The sequence below is a fragment of the Uloborus diversus genome, chromosome 9 (assembly GCF_026930045.1).
Source record: "Uloborus diversus isolate 005 chromosome 9, Udiv.v.3.1, whole genome shotgun sequence".
NCBI lineage: Eukaryota > Metazoa > Arthropoda > Arachnida > Araneae > Uloboridae > Uloborus > Uloborus diversus.
In genome coordinates this window covers 12,900,807-12,912,758 of record NC_072739.1, presented here as the reverse complement: position 1 = coordinate 12,912,758, position 11,952 = coordinate 12,900,807, and positions in this window count along the sequence as shown.

The window sequence follows — 11,952 nt, the reverse complement described above, 5'->3', positions numbered from 1 at the left end:
CGAACATGTGATCCAAAGTTGTCGGACAGATTTTCTACTCTCAAGAGCGAGAAAACAGAAATAAATTTTACTTATTTTGAGATAGTAATGAAAGTGAATGAATAAGTTTCTTGTAATGAATGAGAAATCAAAGTAAACCCTGCAACACATAAAGCCACCCCTATGATTAGGAATAAATTGCTTCGTGTACCATTTTTCACTCCACCCCTCCCTTTCTTACTCTTGTCACCATTTTCTTGAAGTTAAAAAAAAAAAAGGTTTTGTTTCACGAGGAGGTTTTCAAGAAATTCTTTTAAAATACAGAGTTATCTCTTTCTTGTAACGAAAATTGGAAAACTTCATTGTTTTCTTTTTCTTGGAGTAAACTTCTACAGTCTAAAAAAATATTGATCCCCATGACTGTCCACTGCCGCACCTCAGAAATGAAACAACGAATTGTACTGATATGCTATCAAGAAAGACCTTTGAAAGTTGTTTAAAGAAATCAGAAAATATTGTATATAAGTAATTTTAATCTGGTAGTGACACAAAAGTCTTACAATTCGAATATTTTCGTTTTGCCTGCAGTAACAGACTAAAATCAAACTCTCTTTGTTTGAAAAATACGTTTTTTTCCCATATCAAAAGGGTTAATTTGCCGCCCCTCGAAAAGTGCCGCCCGGGGCGGACCGCCCCTCTGCCCCCCCTAGCTACGCCACTGGCGTGTAGGCGTTCGTGTGTATGTGGGCATTTGTGTGTGTAGGTGTGTGTGTGTGTGTAGGTGTGTCTGTGTTTGTGTGTGGGGGTATGTGTTTGTGTGTAGGGGTTATGTGTATGTGTGTGTAGGCATGTGTGTTTGTGTCTGTGTGCTGGCATAAGTGTGTGGGTAGCTGTGTGTATGAATGTGTGAGGGGGGAGTATGTGTTTGTGTCTGTGTGCAGGCATGAATGTGTGGGTAGTTGTGTGTATGTGTGTGTGTATGTTTTTGTGTGTGTATGTGTGGGTGTCTGTATGTATTCGTGTGTCTACGTGTGTGTATGTGTTTGTGAATGTGTGTATAGGTGTATGTGTGTGTAGGTGTACGTGTGTGTAGGTGTACGTGTGTGTAGGTGTACGTGTGTGTAGGTGTATGTGTGAGCATGTGTTTGTGTGTGTGTGCATGTGTGTGTGTAGTTGTGTATGTATGCGCGTGTGTGTAGGACATGGATGCAACCTGGAGACGGCTTTTGCTATAGGAGCAGCATCGTAAGGAGCCCGTCGACGGTGATGGTGCAGAGGGTGGCGATGGGAAAAATCAAAAGACGCCAAAAACAGTCAAATGAGAACAATAAGCAATCGTGATTGCTCAAAAAAAAAATTTTATTTGAATTTTTGGCATCTTGAATTCAAATTATGTTTTTTGCAATCACGAGCGTGTGTACGCGCGTGTGTGTTTGTGTAGGGGCATGTGTGTGGGTGCATGTGTAAGTGTATGTATGCATGTGTGTGAGTGAGTGTTGTGTACGCGGGTGTGCACGTAGGTGTTCGTGTGTGCGTGTATGTAGGCATGTGTGTATGTGTGTGTAGGAGTGTGGGTAGGTGTGTGTGTGTGTGTGTAGGTGTATGTATGCGTGTGTGTGTAAGATCTTGACGTAATCTGGAGACGGTTTTCGCTAGAAGAGCAGCATCGGGAGGAGCCGGTCGACGGTGATGCTGCAGAGGGTGCTGACGGGAAAATAGAATCAGCGTAACATCAAAAAACAGTCAAGTAAGACAATAAGCAATCGTGATTGCGGAAAAAAATAACTAAAATGGCAAAGTACGATGTACTAATCAAAATGTGAGTACCAGTTTTAAAGCACATTAAATTTTAAACAAATTAAGCTCAAGTGGCGTTTTGTACTATCAATAGTTTGGAGATATCGTACTTCAAAAATTGGACGTTTTTGGCGAAAAATAAAAAATTATGCTTCGATCACATTTCACGCCAAATATGGACTGAAATTCCCATTGTAATGGAGAAAAACTGAATATACTGTTACAGTAAATTTAATTGACTTTTATTTAAGCCAAAAACGAAGTCTATACATTCAATAGTTTCTTTACAATCGCAAAACAAACAACTTATCGGAAAATTTGATTTTTGAAGAAATGAGACAAAACACTTTTCAACACAATATGGAAGATCCTATTCTAAAAAAAATGGGGGGCGGGGCGGTAAAGAATGATATAATAAGACTCTAATGCACGCTTATATAAGTATGTGTGCTGGCAAAACACGGCGGTTATATAATAAAAAAATAGGACTTAAATACCTCAATAATTGACAGCTCTATGCAAGTAAAGCAAACATTCCTTCCCCTACTTTTCTATAGAAGAGCGACGGGCTTGTTGTAACAATTTTTACAAATGGTGTCATATCTTGAGATGTATTGGTTAAATTATCACTAACTAAATTTTGATTGGTACTCTGACTATTCTTCTATGAAGTATAATTGGAAAAACATCACATCTATAGGTATGTCTTTCAGGAAAAGAAAAATTTCTAAAAAAAAGGGAAGAAGTTACAACAACTTGGGGTTTGTTGTAACATCTATTGGGGCAAAAAGTAACAATAATAAAAAACATGAATTTTACACCATTAATCATTTATTCTCTTCACATTTTGCTTTGTTTTCAACAAATAATTAGGTATTTAACGAAAATAATAAAATACTTCTATTAAATGCATGTACTATTAAATAATTAACTGAAATACACATTTTTTTAGGTAATCAACAACTTAAATATTTTAGTTTTAAACTATTAATCCTTTTTTGTGTTAAAATTCTACCATAGGTACTTATATACAAACTAGGCACTTCGAAATCACAGTAAGTTAAGTTATAAACCTCCAAATTAAGTATTTTAATTATCTCTTAGTTCTTACATCTTATAATAATCAGTCTGTTCATAAGTCTCTTTATCAGTGAATTTAGTCTTCATCTGAGTTACAGTTAAAACAAACAAAAGAAACAGTATCTCCTCCGACACATCCTACATGTACATACAATACATTCAACCCAATCACCTTTTGAATGACGGTACCCTTCGCTGCAAACTAGACAGTACCACTCTTCAGATTCAGATTCGGAATTTAAAACCCTTTTCTTTACTCTTTCTATTCCATCTTTATTGTTTGCAGATTTTTCAGATTTGCTTTTTACCTTTACTTTTTCTTCATCTTTATCATCTTTTTTCTGCTTTCTTTTAAATCGTTTCTTCATATTCCACTCTCAAAGCTTCTTTTTCAGATTCGTCTGTCAAAACAGTGGACTTCCTTTTACGCCTGTTATTTATATTTGTTTTTACTTGATGGTGCTTTTGGTAATGGTCTCATTTTCCATGGAGAAAACTTGTTTAGACTAGAGCAACTCGGAGTTGGTTCGTTTGCAGTTTCGAGATTCAACGATAAATTTTCAATCATATTTAGAGAATTTTCTGATTGTTTAGTTTGATCTGGACGATCAGTGACAAAAGAGGGCGCAAAGTCACGGTCTTGGAAAATATCTACATTTAAAGGCCAAACACCGCGCGGAAGCTTTAAATCTTTTATTACTGTACAAATAACATACAGCAATACGGGGCAAGTTGTAACATGTTAAAACATACCCCGAGATTTTGTTACAATTAACTCCAAATCATAGTATTTCATATTTAGCGTGTTAACTATTCAAACCTGGGCGACGTTAAATATGCTCGTGGTCTCAATGTCCTCCAAGTGAAACGATACCTCTGGGGGTGCTAGTACTAGGTAGCTATTAGCTCCTGGACTAGTTCTAAATTCTCATTAACTGTTCGATCCGGTGATGGTGCTGCCATCTATCGGTATATAAAATAATGGAGGCAAGGCACTTAGTATGCAGTCCTCGACATAAATACAGTTGTAGTCAGTTGTGACTCTGAATAGGATTAGGAACTATTCAAACAACTTTATAATCTTGAAAACTATGATAATACATCATACATAGATAAATGTTAATCTATATATATATAAATGAATGTATATCTGTATGTCATCCATGAACTCAAAAACTACCCGGCAGATTTGGCAGAAACTTTCACCGTTTGTTATTTTCGGTACTGGGAATGTTTATAGACCAGTTCGAAAAATATCCGATCGATCGTTCCTTTTTTATTCCAATTTAAGTCACAATCCGTTGGATAAATACGAATAAAATTATCGGCTGCAGAAATTAATTCGCGTGAAAGATCTCATTGATAAGAAGTTAGCTGTTGCCATTTTTCTTGAGTTTGAACAAATAAGTTCCTTCTTTATTGTTTTATGGCTTTTCATGCAACGGGGGGATTTAAAACTTTTTCTATTTGATATTTTTAGCGATTGATTGATCTTGCAAACTGCGTGAGTACAAAATTTGAGTATAGTCACGGCTTCACTTGATACCTGGACCGATTATTATGAAAATTGCTAAATATATGTATTTTTCAACGAAGAAGGTGCATAATATGCTCATTGAAGCCACTCGCCACCAGGTGGCACTGCAGAGTAGCAACTTCTGCCCCGTTCAACCGATTGTCATGAAAATCAGTATAATGATGTATTTTTTTGTTGGCGTAGCAACGCGCGTCGGGTACAGCTAGCACGAAATAAAATATTGAAAGCTCTATTTAGTCAAAAATAATAAAGCTAACCAAAAATGTACGAAGGTCAGAAAATACGTTACCTGCCAATAACGGAGGGCTCGCACACACCCACTCACTGCATCCCCCGGCGGGACACTGGCGGTGATGACGTGACGTGGTACATTATAACAGTAAGAATGAGTCAAAAAAAGAGGTTAATATAGTTCAAATTCTTAGTGAAAAAGCACTGTTACTACTTACCCCTGTTACATCAAGCCCCTAGATCCTCTACGTATCTATACCTTTAACATTGATGAGTTTTCGGCAGTATTTCATTTTTCAACTGGAAAGTTACCTACCGAGTTTTATTTTGAATGCAGAATGGTTTTGGCATCAGACGAATTTGTAATAAGATTCAATTATCCTAAGACGGGCGAGCACAGAAGCAAAGAATAAACGAAAATAACACACTCTCAGAAATGGACTTTCAAATTTGACGAAATTTTCTTCGTTTTTGACGAAACCACTTCCAGGGATATGCTCCGAGCGAACATTTCGTCAAATTGAAGAAACTGCTTTTGTTAGTGGTTTGAGGATGCGAATTTCGTCAAATGTAACGAAATATTTCTTCATTCTAGTTTCGTCAAATTAACAATCATTTTCGTAGTTTTGAGAGCATTAGTTTCGTCAAATTAATTTCGTCATATATGAGGACATTAGTTTCGTAAATTTTTAAGAAAATTTATTTCCTTTTTTTTTTTTTTTTCTTTGAGCACATTATTATTATTATTATTTTTTTTTTTTTGAGAATACAGTCGAACCTCGTTAATTCGAACACGCTTAAAACAAATAACTGCTGAAATGAACTTTTTTGCAATCTTTGTCGTATTGTTTATTGTTTTTTGGATAAAGCGAACCAACTCTTTATAATAATCGATTTTAATGGTCCCTTTAAGTTCGTTATAACGAGGTTCGACTGTATTTTATAAGATTCGGGTGCGTGTGATCAAATCCTAACTTCAGAATCTTACCACCGTAGTTTCCCACTTTATTACGTATAGTCACTTTCACAGGCCCGTCATTTACGAGGTCAGGGGGTCAATTGACCCCCCCCCCCTCCCGTCTTGATTTTTGAACATTCATGTTTTTATACATGACTGGCCGTTGTTTTAGTTCGTTTTCTGTAAAATTTTTATTGAGTACAGACTCTTTGTCATATTTGGGAAAAAATTGAAACAACGGGCCTGCAGCCCCCTCCCCCCCCATCAAAAAAAGACAAGTAATTGTTAAAAAAAAGAGGCACATAGAATATGTCAAGCGAATTTTTATTTATGTAAAAATGCAAACAAACAACTTCTTAAAAAAGGTAAAACAAATCATTGCAGATTAAACTCCCCATGATATCTAATCAACCCCCCCCCCATAATGGGGGTTTTCCTTCAAAAAATCTAATTTTTGTCGGATATTTTCCAAAAATTGGCACAGAAGATCGTTATTGGACGCTCGGGAATTCACACAAGGTCGTTTATGTCCCTCTATGGGGGGGGGGGACAGACAACCCCACATTGGGGGTTCTCCGTATTAAAAAAAATTTTTTGTCCGATCTTTTTTAAATTTGCCACAGAGGTTCTTAGATGCTCAAGAATCACGCAGGGTAGTTTTCATCACTTTATAAGGGGAGGGGGGGGGGCGATGGGGGGGGGGGGTTCTTTGAAAAAATCCAATTTTTGTCGGATCTTTCCAAAATTTGACATATAGGCTCTTTGATGCACGGGGATTCACACAGGGTAGTTTTCGGTCTTCTATAGGGGGGAGGGCAACCCCTATGGTAGTTTTCCTACAAAAAATCCAGTTTTTGTTGGATCTTTCCGAATTTGGCAGAGTTTCGTTATTTGATGCTCGAGAAATTCTGATAGGGTGGTTTTCTTTCCGCTATGGGGGGCAACCCCCATACGGGAGGGGTTCTTATAGAAAAACAGTTTTTATCATATCTTTTCCAAATTTGGAACAGAGGTCCTCTGATGCTCGGGAATTCACACATGGTAGTTTTCAACCCTCCATGATGGGGGGGGGGAGCAACACCGCATTGGGGGTTCTCCTTATATGAAAAAAAGTTTTTTTCCGATCTTTCCTAAATTTTCCATAGAGGTTCTTTGATGCTCAGGAATTCACGGAGGTTAGCTTCCGTCAATGTATGGGTTGGGGGGGGGGGGGCAACCCCGATGGGGTTTTCCTTGAAAAAAAATTATTTTTTGTCGGATTTTTCCAAAATTTGGCATAGAGGTTCGTTCATTGATGCTCAGGAATTCTCATAGGGTGGTTTTCGCCCCGCTATGGGGGACAACCACCAAATGAGGGGTTTTCTTACAAAAAACCAGTTTTATCATGCCTTTTCCGAAATTGTCACAGATATCCTTTGACGCTCGGAAATTCCCGTCTTCGTCCTGCTATGGAGTGGGAAACCACGTGTGTGTGTGTGGGGGGGGGGGTCTTAAAAGAACCCAGTTTTTGTCTGATCTGTTCCAAATTTGGTACATTTGTCTTTTGATGTTTCGGCATTCTCATAGTGTAGTTTTCGCCCCGCTATGTGTGGCAAACCCCATAGGAGTTTTCCTTATTAAAATCCAGTTTTCATCGGATCTTTTCCAGATTCGGCCCAGATATCCTTTGATGCTGGAAATCCACATAGCATAGTTTCCCATGGGGTAGTATTCATATGGGGTACTACCCCATGTGATTAAAGAACCTATGTGCCAAATTAGAAAAAGATCTGACAAAAGCCTGGATTTTTGTAAGGAAAACTCCCCTAATTGGGGAGGGGGGGGGGGTGCCCCTAAAGCGGAAAGAATATTTCAAACTGTTTGAACTACATCGCTACATCGCGATGTAAGGACGGCGAATCATCACGATGTTGAAATTCTTACATCGCCCTGCCCCTACTGGGAATATAAAAGTGCTACTTCCTCAGCAGACATTGGGTTCTGGAAAAATAAATCATGTGCCACTTTTATGCACAGTTAGATCGATATATGCTCGGGAGAAAATTGCTGAGAAGTTTCTTCATTGCATCGCATGAAAAATTCCAGAAAAAAAAAAAAAGATTTTTATCCAACTTATACCACAAATTTCAAAGAAAAAGTACAATAAATTGGACAACTTTAAGTTAGTACATATTTGTTCTAAAATTAGATACAGAAAATAAAATTAGATAATCTTAAGAAAAAGCTTACCTTTTTCTTTTTCTAATTAATTATTTGTTTTATTAATTTTGCTTGTATGTAGAATGTTTATTTGGCCACATGAAATGCATGCAATAATAAAACTCCTGTTTTTTAATACAGGAATTTTGTTATTGCATGCATTTCATACTTCATACTTTGAAAACAATTCTCTGCCAAAATTGCAAAAGGTATTTGAAAATATAAATCTTAAAAAAATGCAGATGTGAAATAAATCTTTCGGTAAAATTAATTTAGTGTAATGTTTGTTAAATAATTATAAAAATATACCTTTGCTTTTCACTCCTAAGTTTTTATTTTTATTTCCAAACATGTGTAACATGAAATCAATGTATAATATACGAACATTTAGAATATTGTTATAATTATGAAAAAGTCTTCGTCTGTCCTTGTTCCAGTTATCTCCGTGATGTTGGATCCATCCTAAAAAAAGTTTTAAAAAGAGAATATATAACATAATAAGTAAAGGTTTAAGTCCATAGGTGTATGCCCTCATGCACATGGATCTTTTTTCTATTTCGAGGAAAGTTTTAAGATTAAATTCATCAGTTTATTTCTGAAATAAAAAATGTTTTCACGATATCTTTCAAAATCTGAGTTTTTTTTTTCCTTAAGTTAAAAATCTAAGATTCGCTTGTGACTTTGAAAAGCATCTGATTTAATTTTCATATTTTTCAAAATATATGATGATTTCAATGCTGACAGCTTTTTTCAAGCAGATTGCAAGAATGAGTTATTTTTACAGCGGATGAACAAAATTTTTATTTAGGCAGATAGACTCTCAGTTAGTTTCTGAAATTAATTTCCGAATAATATTCTAGAATTAGAGTTTCTTCAATTTTTCGAGAATCAGCATTATTTAGCCATTAAACGAGTTAATTCTTTTGCACATTTTGAATTTTCATTTTTTTGAGCTATAAAAAAATCAAAAGTGCGAAAATTGTTGATCTGTGATTTTTTTTTTAATTTATTTTTTATTTTAACCGATAGCCAAAATACACCGTTTTTCTTTTTTTTTTTTCGATTTTCGTGTTCCGTTTTCTTCACGAATGTTTTCTGAAGTACTCTCTCCCCCTACTCAAATTAGTTCCAATAAAGTACTTATGAATTAAGTACTGAAACTGGTGATTATGATTTTATTTGCACTTTTTTCAGAGATTTTATTGTGCAATGTTATCAATGAACAACATTTACTTACCGAGCTTTACCTCCTTAAACCATTATCAAATTCGAGTCAAAAACCCAGGGCTCCAACACTCGAAGCCAAGCTCCATTTCATAAGTTAACTAATAATTACATAAAGCTACCTTCTAGCTGATGGATAGGGATTTAGTAGAAAAAAAAAACTGATTTTTCTGCTATACTGGGGGTAGAGTACTTACAAAATGGGGCGTAGCTTAAGGGCGTGTGTACTTCGGATTTTTTTAACTCAGCTGGTAATGATTTTAAGAGGGAATGCTTGCCAAGTAAAGTTTTTAATTGATAGTATAGTACCTTGAAATCTTTAAAAAATATTCGAACAAAATCATAAAATCATCAGAATCAATCACTAGTACAAAAATATTCAAACGTAGCTCTACTTACTAGTTTGGGACGGAGACGAAGGGAGTATCACCTTTTAACTAAGCATATTTGATTTTTAAAATATGCAATTTTCACGCAGTAAATAAAAAAAATGCCAAGGGAGAAGAGTTGCCAAAGATAGAGGAAATCCAATAACAAAGTGCATTTCCTTGTTTGTTTGTGTCTTGAGAACTAATTGACTGATATCAATGGATTTTTTTTTCCAAAGATTTATAATGAAAATAGGGACCAGTGTGGTACAAACAAGCAAAGCTTGTTACTTCTTATCATATATTTTCATTATCCTTTTAATTTTACATATTTTTTCATTATCCTTTTAATTTTTCATATATTTTCATTATCCTTTCAATTTTTCAATTGAAGTTCGGTTAAATTTTCAGACATTTTACTTTGTATCCAGCAAAATCAACAAAAACAAAACATTTGCTCACACATGCTCACATGCATGCTCACACATGCTCCAACAAAAAATTTGGATTTATTGGAAGTTCATCTATAAAATGCTTCTTAGTCTGATTTAATGTAGACCGGGATTTCTCACTTTTTGCTGACAATACCTTGAGGCGGCAAATATGGCAATGAAATTAATGCTGCATTTATTGTAGCTGTAGAAACTATGTATAATGGAAAAGTTCATAATTATGACAAATCATGTAGCACAAATTGACATAGAAAAACCTATAAATTTAGTGTATGAAGTGGGAAAATAAACAAAAAATGCTTATTATTGTTATTACAATTTTCAAACATGCTGCTATACTATCTTTTCTTTTTAAATCGAGGTTAAACATTAAAACTCTACTTTCAATAATTTATTTTAATTTGCGGAAAATTTTTAAAAAATATTGAAAATATTCTGCTGAAATATCAAGCACAAAGATAGAGTTCTTTATGGAAATTAATATTTTCTTTATCTTAAAATGATTTGTATTAAATTGATATTTACTTTACTTCATGTTTTATGCAAGTAAAAAAAAAGGCTCCACAAATAATGAACATAAGCACTTATTAAGATAAATAAATACCTTTGTGCTGAATAGTAAAGTCAGAACAAACAACGTAAGTAGAAGCACAAATTTGTAAATTACCGCAGACACGTGTTTCGGCGTTACAGGGAACGCCTTTTTCAATGCAAAAAATAATGAGCTTATGGATGAAAAGACATCCGACAAAAGCCAAGAGCAGATAAGCATGCAGCTTAAAAGATAAAAACAGCGGATTAGCCAAACACCAATGACAAAGTTATAAACCGAAAAGGAACCAATAGGAATGCAAGCAAAGGCCAGGAGCTTTCCCTTAGGTACGAACCCAGAAAGAAAGAATTCAATTGGACAAGGATTAAGCCGAAGCTTAAACAAAACGAAAAGAAATTGTCAGTAACCGTGAACCGCAAGAAAGGAAAAGCAGAATGGAAAACCATGAAATAAAATAAACAGAAACAAAAAATATTCAGAAAAAAGGAAAAATAAAGATAAATAGAAGAAAATTGGGGGGGGGGGGGGGGGGGTGTCAATCAAGACAAAAAGGTAAAAATAAACAAAGGAAGATACATAAAAATGAGTGGGAAAAAAGGGGGGTATTAAAGATATGGGAGCCAAATGTTAGAAAAATATGGAACTGAACTAAGATCGTTAACTAAGTTAGAACTGTTCCTCAAAATATGAAAGGATTCCCAAAAGTCAAGATCTGATGAATTGGGGCATTTTTGGATAATCTGATAAGAGTTAAAATCAAAAGAGTGATTCGAATCCCAACAATGTTGAGCAATACTAGACTTGTTTAATTGTTGTTTTTTCACATAATTTTGATGCTCTTTCAAGCGAATTTTTAAAGCACGCCGAGTCTGTCCAATATAGGCAAGTTTACAACTACAATTAATTCTATAAATTCCACAACAATTAAGAGGGTGAATAGGATCTTTAAGAGAAGAGAATGAAAGTTTATTAATAGGAGAGAACACCACCTGGAATTGGAAACGTTTTAGAATCTTAGCAACCTGATAGCTTACAGATGGAAAGAATGGCAAAACAACCAAATTCTTTCTGATGAAGGTTCGGTTAAGAACATTAGTTTGGGATTTATTTGAAAGTTTTTTATAAATGGAATCAATCAAAGTTGGCGGATAGTCTCTATCAATTGCCACAGCTTTAAGATAATTAAGTTCCACTTTAAGAAGTTCCGACGAAGAACAAATATTAATTGCGCGATAAACAAAAGAATTGAAAGCAGAATATTTTTGATTTGGAGGATGAGACGATAGTCTATGAGGAGGTAAAGAGACAGCAAAAGGTTTGCGATAAACAGTAGTTTCAAAACCAATTTCAGTACGAGAAACAAGTACATCAAGAAATGAAATGCAATTATTCCGTTCTTTCTCACAAGAAAACTGAATATGAGGATCAATGGAGTTTACAATAGATAAAACCTCATCACTCTCAAACTGATTCTGGTTCATTAGAACAAAACAATCATCAACATACCGAACATAAAATTGGAACTGCAGTTTTTGGAACAGCTTAACCTCAAAATAATGCATGTAAATATCACT